This window comes from Coenobita brevimanus, chromosome 14, assembly GCF_032717465.1.
Source record: "Coenobita brevimanus isolate Jiangsu-jjx chromosome 14, ASM3271746v2, whole genome shotgun sequence".
NCBI lineage: Eukaryota > Metazoa > Arthropoda > Malacostraca > Decapoda > Coenobitidae > Coenobita > Coenobita brevimanus.
The window spans coordinates 44,301,671-44,315,202 of record NC_136967.1 but is presented as its reverse complement, the minus strand read 5'-3'; the positions used below and the strand labels follow the sequence as shown (position 1 = coordinate 44,315,202).

General features: G+C 41.0%; 1 non-coding gene across 1 annotated transcript; it reads left to right on the top strand.

Annotated features, from left to right (window-relative positions):
* The first annotated feature begins 6,323 nt into the window (after positions 1 to 6,323).
* LOC145390517 (5S ribosomal RNA) lies at positions 6,324 to 6,442 on the top strand. The gene has a single exon (XR_013895665.1). It is a non-coding gene; the product is annotated as a 5S ribosomal RNA (ribosomal RNA).
* The last annotated feature ends 7,090 nt before the right edge of the window (positions 6,443 to 13,532 follow it).

Genomic DNA, 13,532 nt, shown 5'->3' with positions numbered 1-13,532 from the left:
GTATCAAGATATGGCCAGAAACTTGGACTTGGCCAACAGCATATTCTGGCGGGACATTAGCATTCGGCTCCGGAATGCTTTTCTTTCAATTATATATGTATGGGTAGCATCATAAGATTTCATTAATGTCGAAGGTAAGCTTATGAAACCTGTTATGAAGTATACTGGTGTTTGTGTATCGCCTGCCATTACAAGGCGGAGAGATTATGTTTTTTGCCCACTTCTGTGTGTGTTCTTACCTAATTGTTCTTACCTGATTGTATCTTTACAGGAATGAGTCAATCTCGTACTGTCCCGTGTCTTAAACCATATTTATCGTACATATCCTTAAAATTGTGAATTGTTTTGGCACACACTATTTCATTCGGTAGTGCATTCCACTGATCAATTGCTCTATTTGGGAAACTAAATATTCTTACGTCTTTATCACCTCTCTTCTTATGGAGTCTTTTGCAGTGTCCTCTTGCTGATGATTCCCCATAGGTTAAGTAATCATTTATGTCTATTTTCTCCTTCCCTGATATGCATTTATATAGCATAATCATGTCACCTCTTTTCATTCTCTCCTGTAGTGTTGGTACATTCAGTTTATTTAGTCTTTCTTCGTAGCTTAGACCCATTAAGCTTGGTACCCATCTTGTAGCGGCCCTTTGAACTTTTTCAATCTTGTCTATGTGTTTTTTGAGATGAGGACTCCAGACTACTGATGCATACTCTAGGGTTGGTCTGATGAATGATGTTATTATCTTTCTTAGCATGTCTTCATTTATGTATGTGAATGCTATTCTCATATTTGCAAGCAGTGTATACATGTTCCGTACCTTCTCACTGATGTGATCAGCCGGACATAGTCTGTTATTGATAATCACACCTAGGTCCTCCTCTCTTTCTCATGTGTGTAGGGTTTTATTTCCTAATGTGTAACCCCAATCAGGTCTTTTTCCACTTTTACCAAACTTGATTACATGACACTTGTCCACATTGAATTCCATTTGCCATGTATTACTCCATTCATGAAGTTTATTTAATTCTTCTTGTAGCTCTTTACAAAAGTCTGTGTTAGTAATTCTCCTTTGTATTTTTGCATCATCTGCAAACATATTTAGATAGCTTCCAATTCCAGTGTTACTGTCTGTATCATTTGTATACACTAAAAACATGATTGGTGCCAGCACTGAGCCCTGTGGTTCTCAACTAGTCACTTCTTTCCATGATATGTAATTTCCCCTTAGTACTGTTCTCATTTCTCTTCTTATGAGAAAATCTTGCATCCAACAATAGAGTTTGCCTCGAATTCCTCCTTGATGGTACAGTTTCCATAATAGTCTTTGGTGTGGTACTGTGTCAAATGCTTTCTTGAAATCGAAATAGATTCTGTCCACCCATCCTTCTCTTTCCTGTAATGTGTCTGTTACTCTGTCATAGTAGCTCAACAGATTATTAACACATGACTTTCCTTTTCTGAAACCAAACTGTCTTTCTGTTATCATATTGTGTTCTAGATGATTTACCCAAGCTTTTCTTATAAGCTTTTCTAATACCTTGCTTACAACACTGGTTAGTGATACTGGTCGGTAGTTGAGTGGATTTTGTCTATTCCCTTTCTTGAATAAGGGAACAATGTTTGCTTTCTTCCAAATATCAGGTAGTTTACCTTGACTGAAGGATTTCTTGAAAATTAAAAATAATGGTTTACTTAACTCCTTTGCACATTCACGTAGTACCCAACATGAAATTTCATCAGGACCATTTGCTTTTCCTTTGTCTAATTTACTTATCTCCTCCTGTATTACTTTTTCTGATGTTTGCATATCTGGTAGTATGTGTGGGCATGCATGTTCCACATAATCCCTCTCAAAATTGTTTTCCTCTGTAAAAACTGATTGGAATTTCTTGTTTAGTGCTTCACAAATATCCTTCTCTCGTGTATAGGTGATTCCCTCGTCCGTAATGGATTGTATTTTATCTTTTACTTTGGTTGTGCTTCTGATGTAGCTCTAAAATAGCTTCGGTTGATCACTACTTTTATTTACGATATCCTCCTCAAACTGTTTTTTGGCTTCCCTCCTTATTCTTGTATAATCGTTTCTTGCCTGTTTGTAATTATTATATGCCCTTTCACTATTGTGTCTTCTATATCTATTCTACAACAAATCTCTTTTTTCTTTTGATTTTTTACATTCTGTATTGAACCATTTCTTTATTTTCTTTTCTGCTTCTTTGTGCTGTGGGATGTACTTCTGGACTCCAATTTCATAAAATTCACAGAATTTTTTATATATAGCATTTAAATCTTGTCCTCTAAGCTCCTTTCCCCAATCAATTTCTAAGAAGTACTTCTTTAGGTCATGATAGTTTCCCTTTTTATATTTAGGCTCTTTTTGTAAGTTTCGTTGCTGTTAATTATGTCATATGCTATCCTGAAGTTGCAATTAAGTACTGCATGGTCGCTTTTGCCGAATGGAGGGTGATATATTAAATTGTCAATATCGTTTTCTTGCCTAGTAAATATGAGATCTAGCACTGAGGGTACATCGAGTCCTCTTTTTCTGGTGCTTTCTCTTACATGTTGCGTTAGGAAAAACTCTTGCACGAGATCCAGGAGCTTTTGATCTCAACAGCTTTCTTGCCTTATTATATCTAGAATATTCCAATTTATATTTGTATTAAAATCTCCAGTTAGTATAATTCTTTCCGATTTCTCTTCCATTTTGTGTAGTAATGCTCTTAAACTCTGAATTGTATTCTCTGCCAGGTCCTCATATTCGTCTCTTTCCCATGTGTCTGATCTGGGTGGCATGTACAAATTGGCTACAATTACTTTCCCTTCAGATGTATTGATCTCTTCTGCAATCATTTCTACTTGTGAGGGTATATCTAGTTCTATTTCTTTGACTTTTAGATTTTTCTTAGTTAATATTATTATTCCTCCTCCTTTTTTTAAGTTCCTATCTCTTCTCCATATATTATTTTCCTCTAAGTTTAGGATGTCATTTGATATCCTTGGTGTTAATTTTGTTTCAGTTAAGCATATTTTATTTTCTCTGACATAATCATTCATCTCTAATAATTTAGATGCCATTCCATCCACATTTGAGTACATCAATTTAATCATCTTGTTAATATACTTATCATGACTTGGTTCTACTACCTTCCTCCTTTTTATTCCCTCCTGTTTATGTACCATTTTCGTACCTGCAATCCTATTACTTTGTAAAAAAAAAAAATGTATTCTTCTCCTCCTCTGATCTTCCCTCATTTTTTGTTTTTGCTTCCTCCCTCTTCTCTTTCAGTAATTCCAGTTCCTCTTGTGTTAGACATCTTTTTATCCATACTTTTTTGAACTCCTCTTTTTCCATAAGATTCTTTGCATTTTTTAGTATCTCCTCCACAGTGTTTACACTCTGGAAGATTACCTTTAGGGGTCTTGACTTGCTTCTCTCATATTTCCCTAACTTTTTGTGTTCCTCTATATCTTTACTACAGATTTCCTCTGATACTTCTTTCAATATGCTCATTACATTGTGTGTGTGTGTGTGTGTGTGTGTGTGTGTGTGTGTTTCTTTTCCCATTTGATCTCATGAATGGCTTGAGCTATCAACATGGAACCTTCAGGGTATCAAGATATGGTCAAAATCTTGGCCGAGTTCGAAAATGGGCGCTCGAGGTCTGGGTCAAGGTAACCAAAATGGCTGCCAAATGTCAATCACATTTTATTGCCCACCTTTAACACCACTGCATCCCTTTAACACCATTATATTCCATGAAGGACTTGAGCTATCAACATGAAACCTTCAGTGCATCAAGATATGGCCAAAATCTTGGACTTGGCCAACAGCATATTCTGGTGGGCGATTAGCATTTGGCTCCCGAATGCTTTTCTTCCATGGTATTTAAAATTATAGGCATATAAAATTTCCGCTCCCCTAAGTGTCTCATGCCTTTACCTGCGTTCATCTCTGATGCTGTTATAATGAGAAAAAAAAGAAAAAACATTCGGGAACTGAATGCTAAACGCCTGTCAGAATATGTTGTTGGCCAAGTCCAAGATTGAGGCCATATCTTGATACCCTGAAGGTTTCATGTTGATAGTTCAAGCCATTCATGAGATATAATGGTGCTAAAGGCAGGCAGTAAAAACTAGTTGGCCTTTGGCAGCCATTTTGGTGACCTTGACCTTAACCGCTAGGACCCAGTTTCGAACTCGGCCAAGATTTTGGCCATATCTTGATACCCTGAAGGTTTCATGTTGATAGCTCAAGCCGTTCATGAGATATAATGGGAACACACACACACACACACACACACACACACACACACACACACACACACACACAGAGGCAGGCAAAAACATTATCGCTCCGCTTTGTAAAGGCGGGCGATAATTGTGTCAGTTCCAACCCCCTGGCAGTGACTGCCTGATAGAACATAATGTATATGATAATATACAAGTATACCGTACGGTATTTTTATGTATCTTCTTTCTTTAATTTTGTTATAGGAGAGCTGTCCTGTTCATAGAACAGGTATTGTTCCCCGATGGTTTGGCAGACAACGGACCATTGAGCTACTGGACTGGCCGTAGGAGGGATGTGACATGAATCCCTTGTAAAACTGCCGGGGACTGAGATAGTGAACGCATGGGGGCAGGGTCAGGAGGGGACTAGTCATCGGATTGTGCAGCATGTCATGCAGGAATGGGAACTGCTTCGCAGACATCAGGCGACTGTATAAAACTTTGTGTCATCAGTGCCTAACTTGTTACAAGAGGTCATTGATACTGAAGGTGGATGGTCAAGTTATTATGGGTTTCCGTTCCCTCTCTCTTCCTCACCAACTCACATATTTACAAGAATACATTTATTGTAAGGAAAGTAATATAATTATTAATGATGGATTGTTGTGTTTTATTTCATGATTTATCCTTTCAATACGAAGCATTTTTTTGTTCACGCCACAAAACATAACGAAAAAGGCATATGGTTCACTTGTGTTATGAATGCAATGTAAACTGTCATATTTCTACAAAGACCAATAATTCATATAAATGGCATTAAACTAAGCGGAATATGTACTGGTAACCAGTATCAACACACGAAGTGGCAATTTACGATACTGATGCGTTCAGCAGGTGAGGGCCTTATAATGCCGAAATTTTAGCATTTGCACTGGGTCTACCTTGAATAATAATTTTAGACAATTGCAATATTTGATAATAATTGAACATACAGTGAATGCTTGGGATTGGTGTGTGTGGTTTTGATGTGTTGGAAGAGCGTCGGAGGTAGGCAAGTAGCAATTAGGTTATTACAGCCTAGGGGACGACAAGCAGCAGATATGTTCGTCTTTTCAAACATCTGCTGACCTTCAGGTTGTTTTGGCCAACAGGTGGTTACAACTCAATTATCAAGGGCAAAATATCTATTACGAAAACAATATTGGTGATTAAAATGCTGATACAAAGTAAACCTAAATACATATTGAATGGAAGAGCCCTGGTAAGGGCATTGGTAATGCACTGAGCGCATTGCTGTGATACATACTTAAACTGATAACAGATATGATTAATAGAATTGACTGAGACACTAAGAATGTAAGTGTTCGTACTGTAGTGCCCACATTCTTGAAACACACCTGTATGGATCAGTTCTGTGGAATTTGGAAGATCATACACACGCACATTTGCTGAAATATAAATATGCCAGCTAATTATTACCTTGTTTAACATCAGCCTTCAACGTATTCCCTGGCTTGCAGGGAGAAGATGTGGTGTCCTCGTAGGTGTGTGGGGAGGAGGAAGGACTAGCCTGTCTTGTTAACACAATCTCTTGGATCTTCTTTTAATCACCGTGTCAGTCAATGGCACCGTTTGACCTGCCTCCAACACCTCTAAAACCACAAAAAGTGCCACCGATTTCGATCATTTCCATAGTCACATACACATCAAAGTGCCCCTACTGATGAGATTTCTCCAGTGATACATATATAATCAAGGAAGCAGATGCTCTAAGTTGTCTACTGAATTCTACTTTTCAGCAGAAACATAAGTATCACACTAACAGAGAGAGAAAAAAAAAACGAATTTCTATTCCATCGTACATTACATTAGGAGTGCGTGTGAACCTAGTGTAGTGTAGGGGCTCTAGGGCAATATGTATAGTACGGTTTATCGTACATTTGACAGAGGTTTTTCCACGGTTAACGGACCAGCACACATACGCCACACCTGTCGAGTCTCAGCGAATGTCTTCTGCAGGCTGTACCTCAATTATGTAATTACATTTACCTCAATTATGTAATTACATTTATGATGCCAACGGCCATACCACGGCCATACCACGTTGAGTACACCGCTTCCCGTCCGATCAGCGAAGTTAAGCAACGTTGGGTCTGGTTAGTACTTGGATGGGTGACCGCCTGGGAACACCAGATGCTGTTGGCATCCCTACGTGTCAAGTGGGGTTGGTGGAGGATTAGTGCCCCTCTCTGTAAAACAATTAACTCTAAGCCGTTGGCCACCCCGTTTGGGATACATGGCGTCTGGCAATGAATGAATGAACATTTATGATATAAGCACTTACAATTAAGCTATAGTTTCTCCTATAAGTTTTCAGTACGAATTTGCATATTATGGTGGACGTGTGTATGGAATTCGCTGTTTTTGTGATTTTATTATTTCCGTACGAAGATTTTTCTGTTATTAAAATATCTGTGCTGACAGGTGTCGCTACCCCTAAGGGAGGCATGAGAGAAAGCAAGCAAGAGGGGCAGTCTGAAAGTAGGCTACATGCAAGATGTGGTGCATTGTGCAAATATTATATAGATAGATAGATATACTTCGTCATGAATGATATATGGCCTTTCTCATATTCTGTTGATCCATTTGTCCATTAGTTTTTCATTTTTCTTATTATTTGTTCCATCACTTGGTGTGGGGATGGGAAACTTCCACTGCGTGGCTGACCGTTGGTATTATCATAGCTTTCAGATGAGTCTGTATTTTGATTGGTTATAATTTTGTTTCATGAGAATGTCATATACTGGGTAAATTTTTTTATCTATGTTATGATACGATGTAGGTGGTTGTTTGTTCGACTTGTGAATTGGGTACATTTCTTTTTTTTTAATGTGAGGAAGAAGGAACCAAAGGCTAAGCCCGCATTAACGTTCCTTCCAAGAAAGAAACAAAAACAGTACAAAAGAGAGCCAAATTCAAGATCCATTCATTTCGAGATGCCTGGACACACTGCGTTTGAAAGACGGGAGATCGTAGGAAGTAGGAAATACAGACAAAGGGAGACAGTTCCAGAGTTGACCTGTTGCATAAATGAAGGACTGAGAATAACGGTTAACTCTTGCATTAGAGAGTTGGACAGAAGGGGGATGAGAGTTTGTTGCCAGACGGGTGCTACGCGCCCGACGTAGAGGTGGAGTGATGCAAGCTGACAGTTCAAAAGAGAATGACCATTGAAGTAGCGAGAGAAAAGAGATAAAGAGGCAACAGAGCGGCGAAGAGACAAAGGTTGAAGGGGGCCAGTAAGAGGAGGAGAGTTGATGAGATGAAATAGCTTTTGACTCCACCCTACTGAGAAGAGCTGTATGTGGGGAGCCCCCCCACACAGGAGAGTTGTACTCTAAACAGTGGCGAATAAAACCCCTGTATAAAGTCAACAACTGTGCAGGAGTAAAGAAGGCATGGAGTCAGCTTAACACACCCAATCTCATGGAAGCAGATTTCACAGGAGATGCAATATGGTCTTTCCAAGATAAGTCCCGTGTGAATGAAACCCCAAGCATGTTCAAGGATGATGCAGGATTGAGCTGGATATTATTAAATACTAGGTGTAGAAACTGAGCTTTGATGCATTAAAAACAACAACATTATTATTTCTCCAGTCAGAGATACGAGCCAAGTCAGACATTAGATGTGCCATAGCCACATCCCTTGTTTGTTGAAGTAACTGCTGAGATGGACATTGAGGGAACCGAATGGAGAAGTGAAGGGTGGAATCATCAGCGTACAAGTTGATAGGGTTAGATGTACAGCTTTTAAGATCATTGATGAACAAAAGGAAGAGAGTTGGTGATAGGACAGAGCCCTGAAGAACACCGCTGTTAATAGATCTAGGAGAAGAACGATGGCCGTCTACAACAGCGGCTATAGAACGACCGGAAAGGACGCTATAGATGAAAGCACAGATAGAAGGATAGAAACCGTCAGAGGGCAATTTGGAAATTAAAGATTTATGTCAGACTCGATCGAAAGGCTTTGAGATGTCAAGTGCAATGGCAAAGCTTTCGCCAAAGTCCCGAAAGGAGGATGACCAGGAATCTGAAAGGTAGGTGAGAAGATCGCCAGTGGAGCGTCCCTGACGGAACCCTTACTGACGATCAGAAAGAAGGTTGTAATAGGAAAGATGTTTTATTTATTTATTTATTTTTTTGTTAAGAATGGACTCAAAAACTTTTGAGATACAGGATGTTAAGGCAATTGGACGATAGTAGAGGGTTGGGAATGATCACCCTTCTTTGGGACTGGCTGAATGAGAGCAAACTTCCAGCAAGAAGGAAAGGTTCAAGTTGATACACAAAGGCGAAAGAGTTTGCCTAGGCAGGGTATAAGCACAGAAGCACTGTTCTTGAGAACAATACGAGGGACTCCTTCAGGCCCATATGCCTTCTTAGTATTGAGGCCTTTGATGGCAGAAAATACATCAGCTGACGAAATTTTAATGTTAGCCATGAGGAAGTCAGCGGGGGGAAGTGATGGAGGAACATCACCAGAATTGTCTGAGGTGGAATTGGAGGAGAAAGTCTGAGCAAAGAGATCTGCTTTATCAGTAGAAGAAATAGCTACAGAGCCATGAGAGTAGAAATGAGGAGGGAAGGATGATGAGTGTCACGGGGTTTTTAAAATAAATACAATATTTAAATGATAATGATAATGTTCAATAATACTGAACAGCAGGAACAAAAATTGTCTTGCTACATCAAGCAATGATTACTTTATGCTAGCTTGCTTCGCACGATTCTCTAAGAACGAGACTTTATAAACTTTCTCAACAGTACACAGCAGAGACTAATTACTCAATTGCTGTTTATTAGTACTGTTAGCCTCTGGAGAAAGTTACTTCACCCCTGACAATAAATAACTAATACTATTAATAATATCGGGTTCTTGCTGATGCGTAACTCCTAGAAGGCACAACGGATTTTAAGCTTAATACAACAAGACTGGCCTAAGTACCAGTTATGAATGGCAAACGTTTATGCAAGCTAGGAGCTATAAGGGAAATAAGCTTAATTGTGGAGAAATGAAACACGAGTTTACATTACATTAAGCTCAAGAAAAAGAACTGTTATGCAAGCTAGGAGCTATAAGGGAAATAAGCTTAATTGTGGAGAAATGAAACACGAGTTTACATTACATTAAGCTCAAGAAAAAGAACTGTTAAATTTATTGATTACAAAGAAATAAATTTAATGTTACATTTCAAATGAATTCAAATAAAGAGATCGCACTCACTCACTCACTCAAAAGCTAAATTCTTACGCCTAGGAAAAGCACCTTAACTAAACTCATAAGTCTAGGAAAACGAAAAGAAAATACTGGTCAATGAATGTAGTGTATCACCCAAAGAAGGGTGAGAGCCTGGAGAACTGTAGTCTAGTGGAGTCTGGGTGCTAGCTGACCTCTCACTCTCTCACTGCTGGAGCACAGAACCTCATTCCGTCACGACAGACACTTGACTGACTAACTCGTGGGAAAGAAAGGGAGCACTATGGCCGCATTTTTTTAAACGGTCGAGGCAGGCAGGGGCAAACAATAAAGAAACAGTAATATCGCTCAGTAGAGCACTTAATGATGTGCATTAGATCGGTCACTTTTGAAACCATGACGAATGTTTTGAAAAGTATACCACTGAAATGGAGAGAGAAACGGTTAACTGAGCGATACACAGTGAGTTTTCCACTAATAGTTCGTGGTTTCTCACAAAAGGAAAATGTCACGAATTTGATTCGTGACAATGAGGTAAAGTTGTTAGAAAGGTTTTTGGCAAGGTGCCAGAAGGAGCGGGAAGAATTCGAGTTAGAGAGTTGAGAGCATTTTGTAGGGATGAAATTCTTTTTAGCAGAACGAAGAACAGACTTAGCACGATTCCGGGCAGAAACGTATAAAAGATGTGATTCAGGGGTGGGTTGGCTCCAGTACCTTTTATAGGCCCTCTCCTTGTTGCGGACAGCATTAGAACAAGCGTGATTAAACCAAGGCTTTCGGGCATTAATCAAAGGATATGAGAAAGGAATGTATGCTTCCATGCCCGAGAGAATAACCTCCGTAATGCGCAAGGCACATTCAGATGGCTCCCAACCATGGAAGCAATAATCATTCCAGGGAAAATCAAAGAAGTACTGCCTGAGGGCCTCCCAATCTGCAGCTCCAAAGTGCCACAGACGACGTTTCTTTGGAGGGTCCGCAGGCTGTACTGGAGCGATAGGACAGGTTAAGGTGATAAGGTTGTGATCGGAGGAGCCCAACGGAGAGAAAAGATTAACAGTGTAAGCAGAAGGATTAGTTGTAAGGAAGAGGTCAAGTACGTTGGGGCTCTCTCCAAGGCGGTCAGGGATATGGGTAGGGTGCTGTACAAGCTGCTCTAGGTCATTAAGGATAGAAAAGGTGTAGGCTTGTTCACTAGGTGGATCAGTGAAAGGAGAGGAGAGCCAAAGGTGGTGGTGAACATTGATACCTCCTAAATTGGAGATTTCAGAGAAAGGAGAAATGGATAGAATGTGTTCCATTGCAGAAGTAAAATAGTCAAAGAATTTTTGATAGTCAGTAGAATTAGGAGATAAGTAAACAGCACAGATATATTTAGTCAGAGAATGACAAGAAAGCCGAAGCCAGAGTGTAGAGAATTCAGAAGAATCGAGTTCAGAAAGACGAGAGCAAGATCAGTTGTTGCGAATATATACACAGCAGCCACCTTTGGCTTTGAAATGAGTATAGAGAAAGTAGGAGGATACAGAAAAGGGTCTGCTGTCAGTTGCCTCAGATAGCTGAGTCTCAGTTAGAAAGAGAAAGTGAGGTTTAGAGGAGGAGAGGTGGTGCTCAACAGAGCAAGTGTTAAAGGAAAGGCCACGAATGTTGCAGAAATGAAGAAGAAGAGAGTCAGACAGTGGTTCCAGGCATCTTGAGTCGTCACCAGGAGAGGGGCAGAAGGTGGGGGCATTTATTGTCCTCCCCCCTGGGAACTCCGAGGCTACGTTATTTGATGCCATTTTTTCAAAATTTTGAAAAGAAAGTGTGATGTGTACTGTGCATCTAGTTTGGTGCTGATAATTAGAGAACCTTGTATTGGAGAGCATGCTGGCCTACTCTCTGTGTTACTGAGACACTGAAAAAGTTCAGCAAAGGGGGATGGTCGGGACCTAGTCCCGAGGGCTGATGAAACGGGAGCTCCAGCTCTCCCTGTCATCAGCTTTCCATCCACCTTGGGAGTACTGCCCTGCTCAACGGTGTGTAGGAGCAGGAAACTGAAAGTTAATGTAAACAAAAGTAAAGTTATGGTGTTTGAGAGGAATGAAGCCACAGAATGTACAGTGAGGTTGGATGGTGAGGATATGGAGGGTGTGAATGCATTCAAGTACTTGGGTAGTGTGATGAGTAAGGATGGAACTTTGGAGGATGAAGTGCGTGAAAGGGTACAGCAGGGAAGGAAGGTTGTTGGTTCACTGAAAGCAGTGATGAAAAATAGGGAGGTGAGTATGGAAGTTAAGAAGTCACTGCATGATAGTATTGTGATCCCTACCCTGATGTACGGAAGCGAGGCATGGACCTTGCAAGAGGGGAACAAGTCAAGAGTGAGAGCAGTGGAAATGAGTTACTTGAGAGGAGCATGTGGAGTGACATGGAGGGACAGGTTGACGAATGAAGACATGAAGGAACGTTTTGGGATGGATGTGGATGTGGTTGAGAAGATTAGGAGAAATACACTGAGGTGGGATGGACATGTGGAGAGAATGGAGAATGAAAGACTGACTAGGAGGGTGTATGTAAGTGAGGTGGAGGGAGGAAGAGGGAGGGGTAGACCGAGGATGAGGTGGAGGGATGGAGTTGAGAGGTATATGAGGGAGGGAGGGGTTAGTTGGGGGAAGGGTAAGCAAATGGTGGGTGGCAGAGGGACTTGGAGGCGTTTTGTCTGCGGCCACCCTTTGCGGGATTAGGGCGTCGGGCTATAGATAGATAGATAGATGGAAAAAACAGTCTACAATAATTAACGTACCTTTGACTTGCCTCCAGGACACCTCACGATGTGGAACCTGAGTAAGGTGGAGGCGCTCTGTATCCACTCCTCCCTCTCTTAGAGGACAGGAACCCCAGCCCCAGACCGCCTGTCGCACTGCCTGGCGTAGTGGCTCCTCATCCCATCGAACCAGGTGTGCAGTTGAGAGACTGTAAAGACAAGAAAATATATGTTAGGGTGTGGCCACACTTGCCCTCGAACATTGTTGGAAACATTGCTCGTGACATGTTAGATTCATGCCTCGAACATTTTAGCATCATGTCACAGACATGTTACAGGCAATGTCACGAACATGGTTTTCGAGAAAGTCACGGACATGTTGGAAACAAAAGTGACGTAGTCATGTGATCTAGACTTGTGAGAGACAGTACCCAGCAACATGGCAATGAGGGAGGAAACCTTACTTGTCACAGCAGCAACGGTTGTATTATGGGCACAGCAGGGACAAAAAATGTGCTCCTTGTGAATTTGGGTGCGTCCATCACGTTAGGCAAACCCATATGGTGATGGTGATAGACATCATTTTGTAAATGACCTCATTACAGTTGACATTGGACTGCTACCGGTGCAAATGGGGGATACCTCATAGTTTTGTAATTTCTTCAGGATGTCAGAGACAGATTTTGAAACGGTATCACGGTCGCAGGTAACAGTCTACTGCTGTGTTAGATTCACGTCCGCAGCTCAAAACCTCGTCCACACCCGTGCTACCAACATGATTCCAACAGAGTTGCCAACATGTTCGAGACACCTGTGTTTCAAACTTGTCTGTAACATTGTTCCGGGCACAGTTTGAAACATGTTGCCAACACATGTTCCGAGCAAGTGTGGCCGCACCCTTAGATTCATGTCCGCAGCTCAAAGCCTCGTCCACACCAGTGCTACCAACATGATTCCAGCAGAGTTGCCAACAAGCTCGACACACTAGTGTTTCAAACATGGCTGTAACATTGTTCCAGGCACAGTTTGAAACATGCTGCCAACACATGTTTCAAGCAAGTGTGGCCGCACTCTTATGTACACTTTAACCTGCCGCGTCCCGGAGACGTGAATTCACGTCCTTACATGATGTGCACTCATATCCCGGAGACGTAAATTAACGTGGCAACATTGCAAGGTCCCTAATTTGCACAATTTTCAATTTTCGTGAGTGATTTCGCGAGTGATTTTTGGCATGTATACACGGGACACCTTCCTCTATTCCTCTAGAAGATGCCAAGCAGGGAC